At 35.4% G+C, this 19,872-nt stretch overlaps 1 long non-coding RNA gene across 1 annotated transcript in view; it reads left to right on the top strand.

Annotated features, from left to right (window-relative positions):
• Nucleotides 1-19,517, top strand: part of LOC116273662 — a 42,289-nt gene extending 22,772 nt beyond the window's left edge. The window contains exons 2-3 of the long non-coding RNA XR_004181982.1: nucleotides 14,289-14,381; nucleotides 18,165-19,517. This is a non-coding gene — a long non-coding RNA (uncharacterized LOC116273662). The remainder of the gene's footprint in view (nucleotides 1-14,288; nucleotides 14,382-18,164) is intronic.
• Nucleotides 19,518-19,872: the final 355 nt, after the last annotated feature.

Raw genomic sequence — 19,872 nt, 5'->3', positions numbered from 1 at the left:
GGATATCACTTGATCCTCACAGGGCAAGGCAGGACTTCCTGAGAAAGCTGGGTCACTCTTCATTGGATTATTGAGATACACAGTGTTATGTTAGGGTCCTTTAGTATCTTAAGCCACTGACATAGAGGACAGGAGCATTGATATAGCAGTCAAATCCACATTCCTACATGCCCAGTGACATTGTCTCTGCTTTTTAGCACTAAGCCCTTGGCTTTGGCAAAATGTGCGTACAGCCCAACGAAGGCGATAGGTTTCCTCTTGAATGCCCATCAACTGATTTGAAGTCTGTTCAGGCTTAGGGGGACTGTGCTGTGTTACACATTGTTAGCAATGTTTGCCAAGGAAGTGGAAGGAAAAGAGAGTTTTCAGCAGCCCCTAAAACTAACTTTTAAAGTCAAAGGACAACTGTAAAACATTTCCTCTGGACCTTGAGCATAGCCTATTTAAAGCTTGCCATTAATTAAGTTGCAGAATATTTCTTGGAAAAAACGTTTCTCAGCTATGACATTATACAAAATTTTAATAATTGATCTTTAATGATTTTTTTTCTATACAGTATTTGAAGTGGTTTGTAAAATAACCATCTTTGTCACTTCATGGTGCAAAGAGTCTACTAAGTTTGTTGTCTATTTTAGAGAGATTATTTTCTTTGATTTGGTGAAAACTTTGAGTTTCAAGGAGATTATCCACTTATTTTGAATACAATGAAATATGATAACTAAACACATGTTATACTTAACCTTTGTCTTCAGAATCATATGTCATGTTGCCTCTTGGCCACACCAGACCAAAGTTTTGGCTGGGTTGGGGGATGCAGTGACAACTAGACTCCTGGCGCCTCCTCTACAATGGCATCTCTTGGCTCTCAGATCCTCACTCTTTATGTACATTTTAGATTGTTGACTTAAATCAGGGATCAGCGAGCTGCAGCCTAAGGGCCGAATCCTGTCCACTGCCTGTTTTGTACCGCCAAGAGTCAAGGGTGATTTTGATAGTTTGAGGATAGAAGACATTAAATTTGTTTTCATTTTTATTTGAAAAAAATTTAGAGATGACTTCTCGCTATGTTGCCCTGGCTGGACTTGAACTCCTGGGCTCAGGCAATCCTCCTGCTTCAGCCTTCCAAGTAGTTGGGACTATAGGTGTGACATCATACCTGGCAAGAAAACATTAAGTTTAAATTCAAATCAAGTGATTTTTGCCTCTTGGGCCATAAAACAGAGAATATTTACTATCTGGCCTTTTATAGAAAATATTTGCAGACTCCTCGTGTAAATGCATGCATAATTAAATAATACTAAGCTTAAATAATTTGAGGCACACCAAATTACTTTGATCCACATGTGCTGACCTATGAGATTTACTGTGTGTGAAAGGTTTTATTTTTTTTCTTTTAAGTTTATAAATTAAGTTAAAGAACTTTAAAATCAAAATTAGTCTGGATCTGGCCCATCTTAATGTCATCCAGGTTCATCAATATTCTTGCAAATGGTAGGATTTATTTTCTTTTTTAGGACTTTTACAAAATAATTCATTGCACGTATTATATATGACACATCATTTTCTTTATTCATTCATCCGTGGTCACTTAGGTTGTTTCCATATCTTGGCAATTGTGAATAATACTGCAATGAATATGAGAGTGGAGGTATTTCACTCCAGATACTGATTTCAATTCCTCTGGCTATGTACCCAGAAGTACAGTTGCTGTATTATGTGGTAATTCTATTTTTAGTCTCTTTGAGGAGCCTCCATGCTGTTTTCCATAATGGCTGTTCTAATTTACAGTCCAAACAACAGAATACAAGAGCTCTCTTTCCTCTATATCCTCCCCAACACTTGTTAAATCATTTGATGCCATCCTAATAAGTGTGAGGTAATGTCTCATTGTGGTTTTTAATTTACATTTCACTGATGATTAGTGATCATGAGCACTTTTTCATATACTTCTTGGCCACTTGTATGTCTTCTTTGGAAAAAAGATCCATTCAGATTCTTTGCCTAATTTTTATTGGGTTAATTATTTTTTAATTTAATACTGGGTTGTATGAGTTTCTTACATATTTTGGATATTAGCTGCTATCAGATGTATGGTTTACAAACATTTTCTCCCATTCTGTAGATTTCCTTTTCATTTTGTTGATTGTTTCCTTTGCTGTGTGGAAAATTTTTAATTTGCTATAGTTCCATTAGTTTATTTTTACTTTTGTTGCTTGTGCTTTCAGAGTCATATTCATAAGAGCATTGCCAAGACCAATGTCAAAGAACTATTTCCCTGGGTTTTCTTCCAGGATTTTTATGGTTTCATGTCTTATGTTTTAAATTTTTAATTCATTTTGAGTTTAGTTTTGTTTATGGTATAAGATAAGGATACAGTTTTGTTTTAGCTTGTAGATGTTCAGTTTTACCAACACCATTTACTGAAGAGACTATCCTTTCCCCACTTTGTATTCTTGGCTCCTTTCTCTTGACTGTATATGCATGGGTTTATATCTGGTTTCTCTGTTGTGTTCCACTGGTCTATGTGTCTGTTTTTATGCCATTGCCAGACTGATTGGATTACTATAGCTTAATAATATACTTTGAAATCTGGTAGTGTGATGCCTTCAGCTTTGTTTCCTTTCTCAAGATTGTTTTGGCTATTTGGGGTCTTTTGTGGTTTCATACAGATGGTAGGATTGTATTTTTTTCTATCACATGATCTCACTTATATGTAGAATCTAAAGAAATCTAACACATAGAGGATAAAATGGTGGTTGTCAGGGAAATGGCATTTGAGTCAAAGGACACAAAACTTCAGTTATGAGTAAGTTTTGGAAATCTATTGCATGGTATCTATAGTTAATCATTATTATATACTTGAAATGTATAATTATTATATACTTGAAAAGAGAGTAGATCTTAAATGAGCTCACCATTTACACACAAAATGGTAACTATTTCATGTGTTGGATATGTTAATTAGTTTGATTGGGGTAATTTATATCAGAATGTATACATATATGAAAATATGAAAATATATTGTACACCTTAATTGTATATTACATCTTAAATGTAAATAATTTTTACTTGTCATCTATACTTAAAGAAAATTTTAAATGAATTTCAAAGTCTAAAATACATTAATTAATTAAACAAACTGCTTTAGTCACATAGCAACCAGCCCTGAAAAATGACCAAATGAATCATGCATCAATATTGGAAACATAAAGTCAATTGACTTAGGACCTTAAAAGCAAAAGACAAACTAAAGAAAATCAGACTGGCAGATAAACTGGTAGAGTAGTTGTGAGAATTGCGGTAATAGAAATGTTATTTTTGCTATTGGAATATGTCTGAAAGGATAATCCATCAATACAAGTAGCATAGTAAAACAGTTGTTCTTATCGTCCACCTGAAGGGGTTTTAGCTGCTGGAATATATTGCACACTTGGGGGCAAGCACTATAGCAAGTCTCTCAAGCTTTAAGCACACTTAGATTCCCTGGCAATTGCTACAAAGCTGATTTTGATATAGCAGCTCTGGGCTCAGTCAGAGATTCTGTATTTCTAGCAGGGGATGGATGGCTGCTGCTCCATGGCTCATGCACTGAGAAGAAAGGTGCTCCTGTCTTCCCATAGAAACTTCAACACTTTTTGCTAGAGCTGTGATGAAGGCTGACTGCAAAGGTATTGCTTTGCCCTTGAAAACCAAGATCATAAAAATCACAAAATACCTAGACCAAGTTTCTGTTTTACTGACAGCATTTTATAACTTTGGCATTCCATCAATCACAGGTTGGTATGGAAATTACAAAGAACAATTGCTTCAAACTATGTATGTCTACCTAGAGGCAAAATTGACAGTCTGATGGTTGTACTTGTGAAATACAAATGCCATATATTAATCGGGTCATGCAAACAGCAGACAGATGCTGATGAGGGAAAAAAGCAATTCACAATTACTACAGACAAGCCACATATCATAAGAAAAGCTAATTGTTATTAAAATTATACTAAAGTTAATCCCATCTGTGCCTTGAAAGTGCTGCAGTGCACCAACTTTCCATGATAGCAGATTGAGCTTTAATATTATTCTGGCTTCTGAATCATGCATTATGAGTAATAAAAGTGGTTTGTAAATAAACTAACAGATTGAATTAACAACATTAATTTTTTGAGAATTAAGTCAGTTATTTGATATCTTTGCTTCTAGTATTTTTGTAGGTTTAGATTCCCCTCCTTCCCCACCTCCTTCCTTCCATTTTTCCTTCTTCCTTTGCTTTTTCCTTTTTTTATTTCAAGAGGTTTCTTGGTATTTAAGGCAGAAAGACTTATATATATATGTTATATATCTTATATTTATGTAATTCACAGTGACAGAGGAAAAAATGCAGTCTTCTTGTTCTTCTCTTGTTTTTTAAGATCCACAGTCACATAAAGAAATGATTTGTGGAACAGAGAAGGATATGTCTATAAAATAAACCAAGAAAAAAGAATTTGATGTTATTATTAATGAAGCAGGTGGCACATCTTTTCAAAATCCCATTTTAGCTGGGCAGTGATTTGCAATGAAAGCTGACATGTTCATTTTTGCCTCTTTACAAACCCAAGGCTTATTGAAAGTCAGGGGGGAAAATAAAGTAAGACAGGGAAAAACTGCTTTAATAAGTCTTAGGTGGATTTTTTTGCTGAATTTTTATTGTTTTCCTTTTAGAAAGTTAATTCTAAACTTTGTATTTTGGCAACCGGCTTGCTCATATGCCAGAGATCAATCAAACAGAGGCTCTACAGCCATTTGAAAGTATCTCCTTATAAAGCAATAGAAACAATTGTTAATTCAGGGGAGGAAAAGTTTGAAGCACTCTTCTCTCTGGTTTTTCTGTAAGACTTTATTTTAGACAAAAATATAATTGCTTGGAATACTTTGTGCTCATGATTTCTGGGTTAAGTTGTAAAATATTTAGTTGTCACAAAATGATGAACATGTTTAGTCTATTAATTATAAGTGTCTCATCCCATGGTCTTTCTACTTTGATTAAGTACATGTCACTGATCAGGGCAAAACAGGAGATAACTGACCTTTAAAAGTAGTTTTGTACTAGATCTGTCTAGGCTATAATTCTTTTCTCATTTCAACAGAATGGATTTTAATACTTATACATATTTTAGAATTCTACTTAGATTTTTTTCCCTTTCAGTAAAAGACCTATCATTAAATTGATTTTTTTTTTTTTTGAACAAGCATGGCACATACACCTGCTGAAAACTCTACTTGCTGGAGGCAGTTCACATATTACTTTATTAATTCTAATACACCTGCATGTAGGAACTGTTTAGGGCACTGGTTTCATCAAGAGTGGCTGAGTTATAAGGATTTCTATCTGATCTGGGGCAAAGATGCTAAGACACTTGTCTAGTAGGAAAATTACTTCAAATGGGACCTGAAGTTGAGGCTGATATTGAAGTAAGTAGTATTTTGATTTCCAGAAAACATACATAATGATGATGAGGAAATTGCTTTATATCTACTTTCTAGAAAAAAAATAAAAAACACTCCAGACTCTTATCTTCTTTTAAACTGTGTTTTTAAAAATTAAGTGCTAGAAAATAGGAAACATGGCTGTTAGTCATTAGTCAGTTTATAATGTGGCTGATTCAAATAAACCTGTGCTACCAAAGTGAATCAGTAAAATAGTTCTAAGAGACTCTTCCTTGGGGACAGAGCATCATAGGCTTTTCATATAGGTCAGCAGGTTTGCTCCCACTTATATTTTATTTATTTATCTTTCAGACTCCTGAGAATGAAAAGCAGAAAACTCAGATAGGCAAATGGATCTTTTCCCATAATATGTTCTAATTTGGTTTCTAATGTACGAAAGATTAGAGTGACTGGAAGTCTGCAGTAGAAGAGAGGTGGAGAGTTTTCCACTCTTAGTGTCAAAGGGCTTTGAAAGCACACTCAAGTCCCAAATGTCAAAATGAAGAGAGGTTAGGGCACTCAAGCTTTTGAGAAGTGTTAGTACACCGAGTTGTATTCCTCTACCGGTATCTATTAAACAGGTATCAAAATACAGTAATTGGTAGAATCCCATTTTAAAAGAGAAATATGTAGTTAAGAATTCATGTGGCATGGCTGGGCGCGGTGACTCACGCCTGTAATCCCAGCACTTTGGGAGGCCTAGGCTGGCGGATCACGAGACCAGGATATGGAGACCATCCTGGATAACACAGTGAAACCCTGTCTCTACTAAAAATATTAAAAAAGTAGCAGGGCGTGGTTGCGGGCGCCTGTAGTCCCAGCTACTACTCAGGAGGCTGAGGCAGGAGAATGACGTGAACCCGGGAGGCGGAGCTTGCAGTGAGCTGAGATCCGGCCACTGCACTCCAGCCTGGGCGACAGAGCGAGACTCCGTCTCCAAAAAAAAAAAAAAGTATTTATGTGGCATAACATTAGTGATTGAGTCATTAATAGTTGGGGGGGGGGGGGCACCTGTCTTCTTGGATCGAAGTTCAGCTTCAGGGACCAATGTTGAACCCCCAGCTCTTTTGATTATTTCAAGTAAGAAGATTCGAGAAAGGAAGGAAAGAAAGCTTCATCTTTATTGAAGAGCTATGACCTATCTCAATATTTTATCCATCACATTAACATAGCATATTCCAATTTTTAAAACTGTTTTAAGTATACTTTATCTAATTAGGTTTTTGAACCTAAAGATGCCATTATTTGCTGTTTAATGTCTACACAAATACCAAAAAAAAAAAAAAAAAAATATGCTACTCAACATCTAATTCTCTCTCTCTCTTTTTTGCATTTGATATGAAATGAGATAGCTATCAGATATTCTTACCCTGGTATTTTTTTTCCAAAGAGTCTTTCCTTTTTCTTCCTACTCTTTTGCACACTGTTGCCAGCTGATAAAACTGCTGTTTGAAGGAGTCAATTTGTAAGTTCATTTCTGTAGCTTTGTATTTACAGAGCTCGTAAGTTAAGCTTTCTGCTAGTTTGCATTCTTCTTGAGACTGACCTCCACACACCTGAAGGAGAATCATTCAATCTTGCGGCTCTTGTGAACAACTTTCTACCACACTTGCCTGATGCTCAGAATAATAGCAACAACCCCATTAGAATAGCATCGCCAGTATTTAAGACGCTATTAAATTGCACACACTTTGTCAATTCTGACTGACGATAGCTTCTAACTACAGAACAGTGAAGTGTATAAACATCATTAAGCAACAAAACCCTGCCACGTCAGAAAAGAAATAGCTATTTCAAAAACAAAGTAGCTAATATAAAATGTCAAATGTACTGTTTTTTTATTTTTTTATTTTTTTTAAAAAAGACTCTAAAGTAGTTTAAAATATAGACTAAGATACAAATGCATATGAAATATTTCTCTGGATAATTCTCAAAGAAGAGAAATGAAAGAGTAGTTATAAACAGACAATGAAGTGGATAGATAGCTTGTGAACAATGGATTTGCTTATCTTGATTAGAAAATACAATTTCTATTTTCATATTTTGTAGGAAAACTCTTTTTTACATTCAAGGAAGGGTCTAATATCTTACATTTGCATTAGGATTCTTGGCACATTTCTTTGTCCACCAGCTATTCTGAGAATATTAGACATTTTCAATGGGCTGGTTTTGATTATCTTCTGTACTATGTCACATCAGAAATCATAGTATTGCTCACTTGCCATTTGTCTTTTCTTTTTCCTATTGTTTCCTTTTAGGTAAGTGATTGTTCTTCTGCATGCAACCTTGCAATTTTACATGTGGATGATTGTCAGAATGAATTCTGGTGAAAATTCAACATTGTAATTATATATATATACTTTTATATATATATTTGGCTGACCAATATCTGAGTCTTTCTCTTATGCTTGAAGAAACTATAATGGTATGAATTATAGTGGGAAGCAGATCTATACCTCCTACTACCAGAAAACAAAACAGGCCAGATGCCTGCTCTTTCTGGTATATTGTATCTAAATCTCAGTCAAACAAGTGATCCTGTCTGGAATTTAATTCAAGAATGAGTGACATAAAATATAAGGTGCTCTAAACAGCAGTTTTCAGAATGTTGTTCAGGAAACACTGTGGGTCCCTATAACTATTTTGGGGCTTACAGTGTCACGATGAATTTCATAATAGCACTAATACATTATTTTGCTCTTTAACACTTATTTTATCATGAGTGTACAGTGGAGTTTTCTAGAAGCTGCATATTTGTTATTGCAACAGATTGAATGCTGCAGCAACTAAAAGAATACAGCTGTCCTCAAAGCCAGCCATTGAAAAGATTTTGCAAAAATATAAAACAGTATTTTCACTAAATTTGTTTCAGAAAATATAATTCTTTTCAAAAAAATATTATGTTGGCATGTAATTAGTTTATTGCTATTTTAAATGAACATACATACAAATTTTTAAAAACTTTATTTTCAATTTCTAATGTATTAAATATTGATAAATATAACTCATAGAAAAATTATTTAGACCTTCAGCAAATTTTAAGAATGTACAAAGTCTCATGACAAAATTTTGAGTGTCACTGTTCTAGAGTGGGGTCCCCAGGTTTGTTAATGCCAGCATCATTGGGAACTTTTCAGAAATGCAAAGGCTAGGGCTCCAGGCCAGGTGTACTGAATAATAAACTCTGAAGTGGGGCCCAGCAATGTGTGGATAAGCAAGATTTGCAGGTAATCTTATGCAGGTTCAAATTTGGGAACCAGTGGTCTAGAGCAGAGTTCTCAAACCTTACTGAAACTTTAACCTTGCATCAGAATCAACTGGAGGACTTGTTAAACCACAAATTCCTGCCCAACACTAGAGATTTTGATTCAACAGTTTGGGGTGAGGGTCAAGAATTACTTGTCTAACAATGTCTAAGGTGGTGCTAATGCTAGCAGTCTGGAAGACCATGCTTTGAATAGCACTGTCCTAAAATCCTTCTTTTGGTAGGCACTGCCCAGTTCTCATGAGTCCATTGTCTAGCAGAGATATCCTGATCTCTTCCTGCAGCATGACTTTGCCTATAGTTTTGCCAGCATAAATCTCTTGGTTCTTATTAATTTTATTTTTTAATGCAATTTTCTATTCTCAGCAGTCATACACACAAATTATTTAAAAAGTCAAAGAGTCTACAAAAATTAAGGAAAGCTGTGGCCTCTTGCTCCTCCTCCACCACATTTTCTACTTTTCAAAGACAACCACTCCAAGTGTCTTGGCTTTTCTATTTCATATTTATCTTTCCATCTCTCCAATAAAATACTTATTTTGTTAGTTCATCATATAATAGTTTTAGGCACATTGACTTGCAATTGTGGGAAATGAAGGTTTAACTCTCCTTCACTTTGTTCCCCCCACACCACAAATGGGTCCACTTCCTATTTCCAAATCTTCTAAATATAATTATATCATAATTTTGCTTAGATCAATAATGTGTCTTCATATTTGATGACTGTCAATGTTATTCAGCTGCGTCATGTTGTATGCACTGACTACTTTCTTTTCTGTTTTTGCCCGATATTTTCCCTCTTATGTAATAGTTACCTGATTTTCTGCTTTGTTTAGTTTTCTAAGTACTTGGTTTCAGACTTGCATTTGTGTAAAATTCATCTCAAATACTTCAGATGTTCTTATAATTTTATTGTCTTAGAGTTGTCTTTCTTTGGAATGTTCTATCTCCAATCTGGAATGGTTTCTCCAATCTGCAATGGTTTCTCTCCATAGTGCAACATAGTATCATCTTGGGGTCTTCCTTCATCATCTTCCTGGAGATTCATTTCTCTTGTATTAGATTTCCTATTTCCTTGATATGTTTTTTTCTTTTTAAAATTATCTTTGATTTTGCCAGAACACCTCCAATTACTTCCTAAGATGGAATAGAAATTTCCTTAGAATGTTTTATTGCCTGAAAATGTGTTTAGACTACCTGCACATTTATAATAGATTGGTTCAATTGGAAATCACTTTTATGAATTTAAGTTATTTATCAGTTATTTTTCAAGTTTTATTGTTTTTGTTTATTCAATTCTGATTCCCATTTTTCACATGTGACCAACTTTTTTCTTCTCTAGAAGCTACTATTTTGTTGGGCAAGCTGGATGCCATTATCCTAAATGGATACTTTTAATAAGCAATCTCACGTTCTTCAAATCAGGAAGCTTTCCTGAAGTAATTCTTTCATGCTTTTTATATCTTATATTTTCTCTTATCTCTCTTCTTTGAAATGCTGTTAATTTGAATGCTGGGCCTCCTGATATATTTTTCTAGTTTCATTTTTTTCTCTATTATTTTTATCTCTGACTTTTTGTCTAATGTTCTAGAAGATTTCCTCAAATATGTCTTCAAACTCTTGAATTTTTAATTTCTGCTGAGTTTAAAATTTTCAAGATCTCATTTCATATTTTTGTTTAAAGCCCATTTTCTTTCTGCATAGTCTTGTCTTTACCCAAGTTGGCTTATTTATTTTTATTTCCTTTTCCTTTTTTTTTTTTTTTGCTGTTCACTTTTCATGTTAGATACTTTTCTCAAATTTGTAGTGAGCTTGCCTATCTGCTCATATTTAAGAGTAGCTAACTGAGGCTGGTAAAAACAGTGAGTGCACAGAACTTGCCAACTCTAGGCTTCACAGACTGGCAGGGGTTTCATTGGGAAACATTTGATGTCAGTACTTTAGATCTCTTCTTTTAAGCCAGTCAAATTCCCAAAGGAAACATCTTCCATTTCCCTACCTAAAAATTCTCAGTCTGGCTGCTATTATTCTTGGATCCTAGTGGAGGTCTAATGATTCTGTTTGTAAGGTTTTAATTTATCTTTTTGTTTTGCGCTCTCGTCTGTATCTGACGTTTTATAATGCAGAAACCTCCTATTATCCTCTATGGAAAATTAACCTTTGAGCTTTTGCTGCTATGGGAGAAATTGCCTAGCCATATAGAGAAGGAATCTTAGGCACATACTCTTTTGCAACCCCAGTGTCATCCTTATCTCACTTCTGAAGGTAAAGGTTTTGTCAGTTCCTTAACCATTTGGAGATTCTGTACTGTGAATTGTGTTGCTTCCTGGCTTCCTCTTCTGCTGGCTTGTATTCAGCTTTATCAAGTCTGCCACATCTGTTACCACTTATCCATCTGCATTCTGGCTCCCCAAATGTGGTTGCTGTCACTTCTTCTCATCATTTTCTTTGACCTTGTGGGTTTTGCTGTGTGCGTGTTTGTTTTTCTGTTATGTTAGAAGTGTTTCAGGTGGAATTAGAGTTAAATGAATGTATACATGTAGAAATGTTCGATCTATAATCTTCAACTGCAAGACTTGCTGTCTGTTTTCTAAGCCTGATTATAAGGTCTTCCCTGACTCTCTGAGCCAACCGTTTCCCAACTAGTCAAATTCTTTCCTGCTTAAGTCAATCACAGCTTGTTTTTGTTGTTGACAATAAAGGACCACCAGGTTTTTTTTTTTTTTGGAGACAGGGTCTCACTCTGTCGCCCAGGCTGGAGTGCAGTGGCATGATCATAACTCACTGAAGCCTTGAACTCCTGTGCTCAAGTGATCCTCCTGAGTAGCTAGGACTACAGGGGTGTACCACCACACCTGGCTAATATTTAAAATTTTTTGTAGAGGTAGGGGGCTCTCTGTGTTGCCCAGGCTGGTCTCAAGTAATCCTCCCACCTCAGCCTCCCAAAGTGCTGGAATTACAGGCACGAGGCACTGTGCTAAGCCAAATTCTTGACTTTTTACACCCACCAAAAAGGTCATTGTCTTTTATTATAAGCCCAATTTTGTTTACTATCGTCAGGGTTTAATTCCTAGTACTTACAGTTTAGATGCCACTTAATGTCTGTGGGTGTAGGTGTGGGTGTGAATGTACATAATTGCCTTTTTCTGCTCTTGGTGATTGAGCTGTTAGATTTCTTCCAAATATAGCTTAGGGGAATATTTCTGTATTCTCCTCTTCTTTACCTATCAATCACTACAATCACTATCAATCAATACATATGAATGAACAAATGAACTCCAATTCTTCACAGTGTCCATCATTCCATATTGCCTCTTTCATATTGAGGGAAATTGTCAGTTTCCATTTATCGTTATGTTTATACTGTTGATTTTGTCTTAGGAATCCTCTACCAAAAGTGGGTTATATAAGATAGAGTGAGATTTTTGTGTATCTGTGTATTTTTACTCATTCACTTTACCTGTCTAACCCTGGTAGGAATTTGGGTTGTGTATTCCTATGAGTTCTTTCCAAACTGGCAACTTTCTGCTCATGGACTCTCCGTAGCTCTAATTTCCACTCTACATTCCTAACAGTCTTGTGTGGTCTGGGCTAGATTTATATCTGTTGAATCTTATTTAGATGATTTTGTGTCTTTGTTTCTTCTCTTTAGGCTGACACCTCAAAAACAAGGTCAGCTTGGGTTTCACTTTTGATTTGGGTCTCTCCGTCATCTTTTACTTTACTCTCAATGACCTAGGGCCAGGCCTCCCCAGATCAAAGGCTCTAAAACATTTACTTAAATCTGCAGCATAGCTGGAGAACTAAATCACCCTATGATGACTATTTGTGCATTGACAAATATTAAGTCAGCAAATGATGATAAAACTTTATCAAATATTAAATTTCACAAAAGTATTAGACTTACAACTTCATTTGCTTTCTTACTATAATGTTTCTGGTTTTAAAAATATCTGAATATACTTTCTTCATCTACTACAAACTGAAGCCTTTAAACATAAAAGGAGAATAATTTTGAATCTCAGTAATGTATTCTATTTTCCTTTAATTTATTGAATCATTGCCTGGTTCTAAATTTGACATTGTGGGGAAGCTCATTCAGACTACCGGGTTCAAATTTAGTTTAATCCTGCATTACTACATTGGGCTGAAAATAAGCAGATGTAACTGCTGATTTTTCTTCTTGAATTGGTGTCAGTTTTTGTTTTTTGTTTTTTGTTTTGTTTTGCTTTCTTTCTCCCTTTCTTCTTCGCTCCTTCCTTCCTTACCTCCTTCCTCCCTCCATTCCTTCCTTGCCTCATCCCTTCCTCCCTCCCTCTCTTCCTTCCTTCCTTCCTTCCTTCCTTCCTTCAGTCTTTTCTTCCTTCTTTCCTTCCTCCCTCCCTCCTTGCCTCCCTCCTTCCCTCCCTTCTTCCTCATTCAAAGAAGCTTCTTTCAAAAGTATGATGTAGTGTGTTCATTATAGATTAATTCTGAGTATACATCCAATATATTATTTTCATTATTTTTGTAGATATTATCTAGAACCTGTCAAAACAAATAGCTTACTCAAAAGATGGTAAAAAAAACCTTATTATCCAATAATTATAAAAATTATTTACAGGGATTCCTCCACTTCATGTGCATGTACATGTACATAATGTATATGAGGATAGAATAATTAATGTCTCCCTATAGGAAACACCACAAGGATATGTTTAACGGTACTCTTGGTATGAGAATATGTTATTACTTATCCTCCATATTCTTCAGGCTGAAAATATGTTCAAAGTTCTGAATCTCCTAATTAAAATATCAGTAGGAGAAAGAAAAAAAAGCTGGTAAGTGAAAAAGGCTTGCATTTCTGGCTTTCTTTCTATATGATGTGAGGAATGTTTTAGTTTAGAATTTTAAGTCAGAAATCTGGCCCAAATTGGTTTGAGCAAAAATAATAATAAAAAAAAGAAATTCAATGAGACACATAGGTAGAAAGTCAGAGTGGTGCTAGCTGCAGGCACTGCATAATGCCAGTGTTCAAATCACATTACCAGAAACCTGTTGTCTTTTTTTTTTTTTTTTTTAGTCTCTGGGCTCCATTTCTTTTGAGTTGGCTCCACTCCCTACAGTATCAACTCCAGACCATATACTCTCTCAAGTTCATTGTTCAGTGAAAAAGCAAAAAAAAAAAAAAAAAAAAAAAAAAAAAAAAGGTGAATTATATTATAATCCAAAATCTTAGCAAAGCTGCTAGACAGTTAATAGGCTCTGGCAGAGTAACATGCCAATCACCAAGTCACTGATTGTAGCTGAGCGTATGTAATGTTGTGACTGGGTGAGGACAAGGTCTCAGGTCTGTTTCCCAGGGAGGAAGGATGAGAAGTTTCACTCACAATCACATGTATAAAGGTAGGGAAAGGTTGATTTCTAGAAGTCAGGGTTTAGTACTTAGAAGGAAGATAAATGGAAGATGAGTGGCAACAACAAATAGTGAATTTTGGAAGGAAAATATCTTTGCAATTCGGTTTAATCTCTGCTTGATGTCTAAATCCTTGCATTACTTCCTCTACCCTATACACACTATCAGGCCAACTTGGCCCCGCTTTGAAGATTCAGCTTCATGCCAAGATCAGAACCACTCCTACCAGGACTCTCATCACTGCTCCTGTTATCTCTACTAGTAAGTACCATTTATTCTCTGCTAAAGCCAGACAATAAATTCATCTTTTAACATAAACTGTCTCTAATACTCACAATAATACTGTAAAATAGATATTATTACATGCTATTTGCAAGTGAGGAAGCTAAGACTGAGAAAAGTATACAACGAGTATGAAATTTCACAACCTATTAGTGGTAGTGCTGAGATTCTAACCAAAATTGGTCTCACTTTAAAGCTCATACCCTGAATAGTGTTCTGAAACTTGGTCATAAAGTCGAATGTACAGATAGTCTACTATTCTCTTTCAAACTGAAATTCTGCCTTAAATCCTGGGATTGAGTCCTTTTTTTTTTTTGGCAATTTGCTATGAATCTCATGCTCTCTAGGCCTAGATTTTAAAATCGCCACTGTTATAAGGTTACCTCTACCTATGTCTTATTCAGGGGCTAAATTCCTTTGCCCCAAACCACAGAGAGTGGAGTCCAGCTTCCTGCTGGATGAATTCCTTGAAATTTCAAAGTTAGATATTCCATTATCAGTTTCTTCCCTACATGGGATTCCCATGCCACTGCTCTGATTATTCACTGGCAACAGGTCGAAGTGGCAATACAGTGTAGTAGTTAAGAGCAAAGAATATGAAATATTACTGCCAGGATTCAAAATTCAACTATGCCTACTGTATAATAGGCTAATAATACCTACTTCAGTGACCCTTTATGAGCCCATAAAAAGTTAATTAATACAAAGAGGTAAGCAAAGCACCTAGCTCAGTGTAATGCACCCAGTAAATGGGAAATGGTGGTGGTGTTATTAGATCATTTCTCTAGGAATCTATTTATGGCCTTTCAGAAATAATGTCAGCATGCCAAGCTAAGGCTGGCTTCTGTTCATGTGTCTCATCTTGGTGTTCGTTCTAAGGCATGCTTAATTGTGTTCTAGAGTAAAACCAATTACCTTAATGTATTTTTTAAAATAAGTTAGTTATTGTTTCTTCATGGGAAAAATGTTTTCTCCATTTTCTATATTTTCTTTAAAAAGCATTTGCTTTCTCTCTCTAAATTGCTTATGCTCTTAGAAAGCTAAGGAAAGCTTAGGAATATGTGGGGTAACAAAATAACATCTAATATTCGTGTGCCAAGCACTTTACTTCTTTTGCCTTATTTTATTATACTCTCAGAAATGTTAGGAGGTCAGTGGTGCTGTTTATCCCATTGTAAAGGTGGAAAAAGCAAGGCCCGGAGAGAAGTATCTTTCCAATCGGTCATATTTTCCTGACATTGGAGCACACATGTTCAAGCATTATACCTTTTTTTATTTTTTCTTACTTTAGTGTTCTGGAAAATCCTTGTAAATATATTTAGACACTTCTAGAATCAATCATGAGGTGAAAAGCATGCTATTTTCCATGGAGTGTTATGTCAGTAGTGAGATTTCTGGGCCCCTAACACTCTGTCATTAGAAGTCTTCTAATTACATTTTTTATTTAGTTTAGTGTGTTAGTCTGTGCTCACACTGATAATAAAGACATACCAGAGGGTGGGTAATTTATAAAGAAAAGGAGTTTTAATGGACTCACAGTTCTACATGTCTGAGGAGGCCTCACAATCATGGCAGAAGGTGGAGGAGGAGCAAAGGCAAGTCTTACATGGCAGCAGGCAAGAGAGCGTGTGCAGGGGAGCTACCATTTATAAACCTATCAAATCTCATGAGACTTATTCATTATCCTGAGAACAGCACGGCAAAATCCCAGCCTCACGATTCAATTACCTCCCACTGGGTCCCTCCCACAACACGGAGGGATTATTAAAATTCGAGGTGCTATTTGGGTGGGGTGGGGACACAGAGCCAAACCATATAATTTGATCACTTTTTATTTTAAAATGATTTCAAATTTATAGATTAGTTTCAAGAATAATTCAAAGAACTTCCATTTCACTTAACCCATATTTCCCAATTATTAATATATTTAACCATACTTACTATATTTAGGTTATATATCCAAATTAATTTTTGAACTATTTGAGAACAAACTGTAGACATAATGCCCCTTTACCCCTAAATACTGAAACAGTCTAAAACTAAAGACAATCTCTTACATAACCTATTATAATTATCAAAATCAAGACGTTAATATTAGTATAATTAAATTATCTAATCCATAGACCTTATTCAAATTTTACCAGTTTACCAATAATGTAATCTGATCCATGTAGTGACCCCAAATCACATGGTACATTTGGCTTTCTATAATCTGGAACAGGTTTTTCTTCTAAATCTTTGTCTTTTATAACCTTGATATTTTTGAAGAGTACAGAGAGGCCAGTTATTTTATAGAAGGTCCTTATAAGTCCTTATATTTTGTTTTGTATGCTGTTTTCTCATGATCCATTTGATGTATGCATTTTTGGCAGAAATACCACAGAATAAATGGTATATCCTTATTAATGATTGTTATTACATGTAATGTTGAGTTATTACTGGGCAAGACGTGAAGATGGGAGGCAGGGGGTTGATTTTAATCACCTAGTTAAGTTGGTATCTGTCAAGTTTCTCTACTCTAGGGTGGTTATTATTTTCCTTTGTAATTATTAACTACTTTGGTGGCATAAGTTGAGACCAAATATCCTATTTTTTAAAGCTTTTACCTACTAGTTTAAGAATTCATTGATAATTCTTAGCTGAATAATTTTAACCATGGTATTTGCAAAATAATTTCTAATTGCATCTTTTCTTCTACACTTGCTAGTTGACATTCTAACAATGTGAATGAACATTTTCTTCCCCTTAAATTTATTTACATCCACAGGGACTCCTCCTGGATTATTATTTTGTTCAATGAGTTGTGTTCTTTTACTATCATTACTTATTTGATTCTCAAATTTTTCCATATTTGGTCACTAGAAACTCCTTTAAGCTGGCTCCTGGGTCTTTCTGATCATTCTCTGAGCCTTTTCTTTCTCTCTGGCAAATAACCTACTTGAAGATCGTCTTTTACTTTTCATTCTTGGAATGAGGATCTCCTCTGGATCTCTTCAGTACAGAATGGCATTTGAAAACCAAAGTTTAAGTACCAGAGATAACACATTTTATAAAGTTACCTTGAATAATGATGAAACTGGATTATAAAGGTCCCAGAAACCTGTTTGTAATGGCCTGATAATGAGACCAAATGAAATACGAGAAGTTCAATGGAAAGGTCTTGAATCAGCCTTGAGGTTTGAAGGGAATCTTACATGTAAACTTCTCCATGAATGAATGTCCTATGTTTGTATAGCCTGTATAATGAAAACACTTTCAAAGCTTCAGTAGCATGTACCTATAATATGGCCACAAAAACTTTGAAAGCTCAAATGCCCTGCTTTTGTTCCTTTCTGCTTACATAAGTCCTCTAGCCATCCATCAAAATCCCCACCTTCAAGTATGTTTTGTAGTCATGGGGGTTGGGATACGTAGCTAAATCACAAGTCTACCAGCGGTAGGCACTGCATGTTGGCCACTCATCCCATTAATTCTTTTTCTGTCCCAGCTACCTCTTGAAGTTGTCCACTCTTCACAAATTCATTTGCGAGAACTTTACATGTTGTTGATTACCGTGATTAAACAATGCTTTGACCAAAGACATCCTCAAAGTGCTAGATTTCTATGGGACCCAAGTGGGAATGGAGAAAATAGCCCCTTACTCAATCTTTGGTTGTACTTTGTTCCCTGAATTCCAAGCAGCAGTGTCATTGCTCACAGGCTCATAATGTTTCTCCTAAAAACAGCTCTTTCAGCTTCTAGCCCTAAATCCTTTCTCCACAGGAGCTGGAAACTTATCCAAGAGACTGAGGAGAGAACAGACGCCATTTTATTTCTTCCATCTGTTCCCAACGTTCCTCTGAGGGTCGTGTGTCTACACAAATACAGAAACAAATAACAGATTCCCCAACACAAGGTATCTCAACAGTGACACCATTGACATTTTGGACTGTATAATGTTTTGCTTTTTAGGGCTGTCCTGTGCATTGCAGAATATTGAACAGCATCCCTGGCCTCTACCCACTACATGCAAGTAGCAGCACTCCCCAGGTCTTGACAACTAAAAATATCTTTTGATATTGTCGTGGCTACCGGGAAGGGGATGAGCAAAATTATCTCAGTTAAGAACCAATGTCTTAAAGTCATCCTTCACCATGTATATCAATTTGCAAAGAGATACTCAAGAATCCTGGGCCACTTATGCCATGGACTGGCACCTTCTCCTTCCACTGAATGGCCAATAAAAGCCTCTTTCAATCCTACTTTTCTTTGTTGGTCTTCAGTTTTCTTTTCCCAGTAATTTCAGACACTGAAGTGAACTTCTCAATCCCTCTCTCAACTTCTAGCCTATTTCAGAGTCCATTCAAAGTGTCAAACAAAAAGAAATGGAAAATCCTAACATCTGCTATTTCTTTACTGACCTCTCGTTCCCTCACCCCAAGCCCAGTGCTAGTTTCCTTTTCTCAGCTTAATTTCACTCATAGGTAAATCCTCAAGCTGCCTCTCACCTCACTTATTTTCACAGTGGTGGTATCTCAGTGTATACCTGAAGATTTACCATTAGCATCTAAGAACACCCATTATACACCTCTATTATTTCATAGCACTTTGGAGGGAGAGACGCAAAGGGCTAAGTCTTTTGCTGTGTCTGTTGCCTGTTACTCTTTCCTATTTATTTCCTAGAAATAAAAAATCTCAAAAAAGGTAAACATAGAAAGCACATGGACTTTTGAGCCCTGGGTTGGAATCCTGACAATAATTACTGTCTATATAACATTGAAGAAGTTACTTCACTTTTCTGTGCTTCCTCATCTGTAAAGTGGAGATAATAAACCTTGTCTCATAGGGTTATTGTGAACATCCAACTGTTTATTACATCTATCACCTATCAATCATGTATGTATCTATATCTGGCTACCTGTAACTATATTTATGTATCTATCTCTATATCTATATATTCTTATTTACTCCTATATTTCTCTATATGATAAATGTTTAATTAATAGATATTTAAAGTAACACTAATAGTGAGAAGACCAGCATTTGATGTAATTATGTAAAAAATATTCTTTTTCTCATGCTCTCCTTTTAAGAAAGTTTCCAAATTGGCTTCCTAAAGAAAGGAAAATCTATGAAGATGAGAGAAAAATATTTGCAAAGCATACATCTGATAAGGGGTTAATATCTAAAGTATATAAGGAGCTCAAATGACTCAATAGCAAAACAAATAACCTGATTATGAAATGGGAAAAAGACCTAAATAGATATTTCTCAAAAGAAGACACACAAATGGCTAAATGTATATGAAAAATGGTCAGTATTGCTAATAATCAGGAAAACGCAAATTAAAACCACAGTGAGCTATTACCTCATACCTGTTAGCATAGTAATTATCAAAAAGATGAAAGATAACAAGTGTTTGTGAGAATGTGAACAAAAAGGAACCTTGCACACTGTTGGTGGGAATGTAAATTCATACAGTCATTATGCA

This window comes from Papio anubis, chromosome 2 (assembly GCF_008728515.1).
Source record: "Papio anubis isolate 15944 chromosome 2, Panubis1.0, whole genome shotgun sequence".
Classification (NCBI taxonomy): domain Eukaryota; kingdom Metazoa; phylum Chordata; class Mammalia; order Primates; family Cercopithecidae; genus Papio; species Papio anubis.
This window is presented reverse-complemented; position numbering and strand designations above follow the sequence as displayed.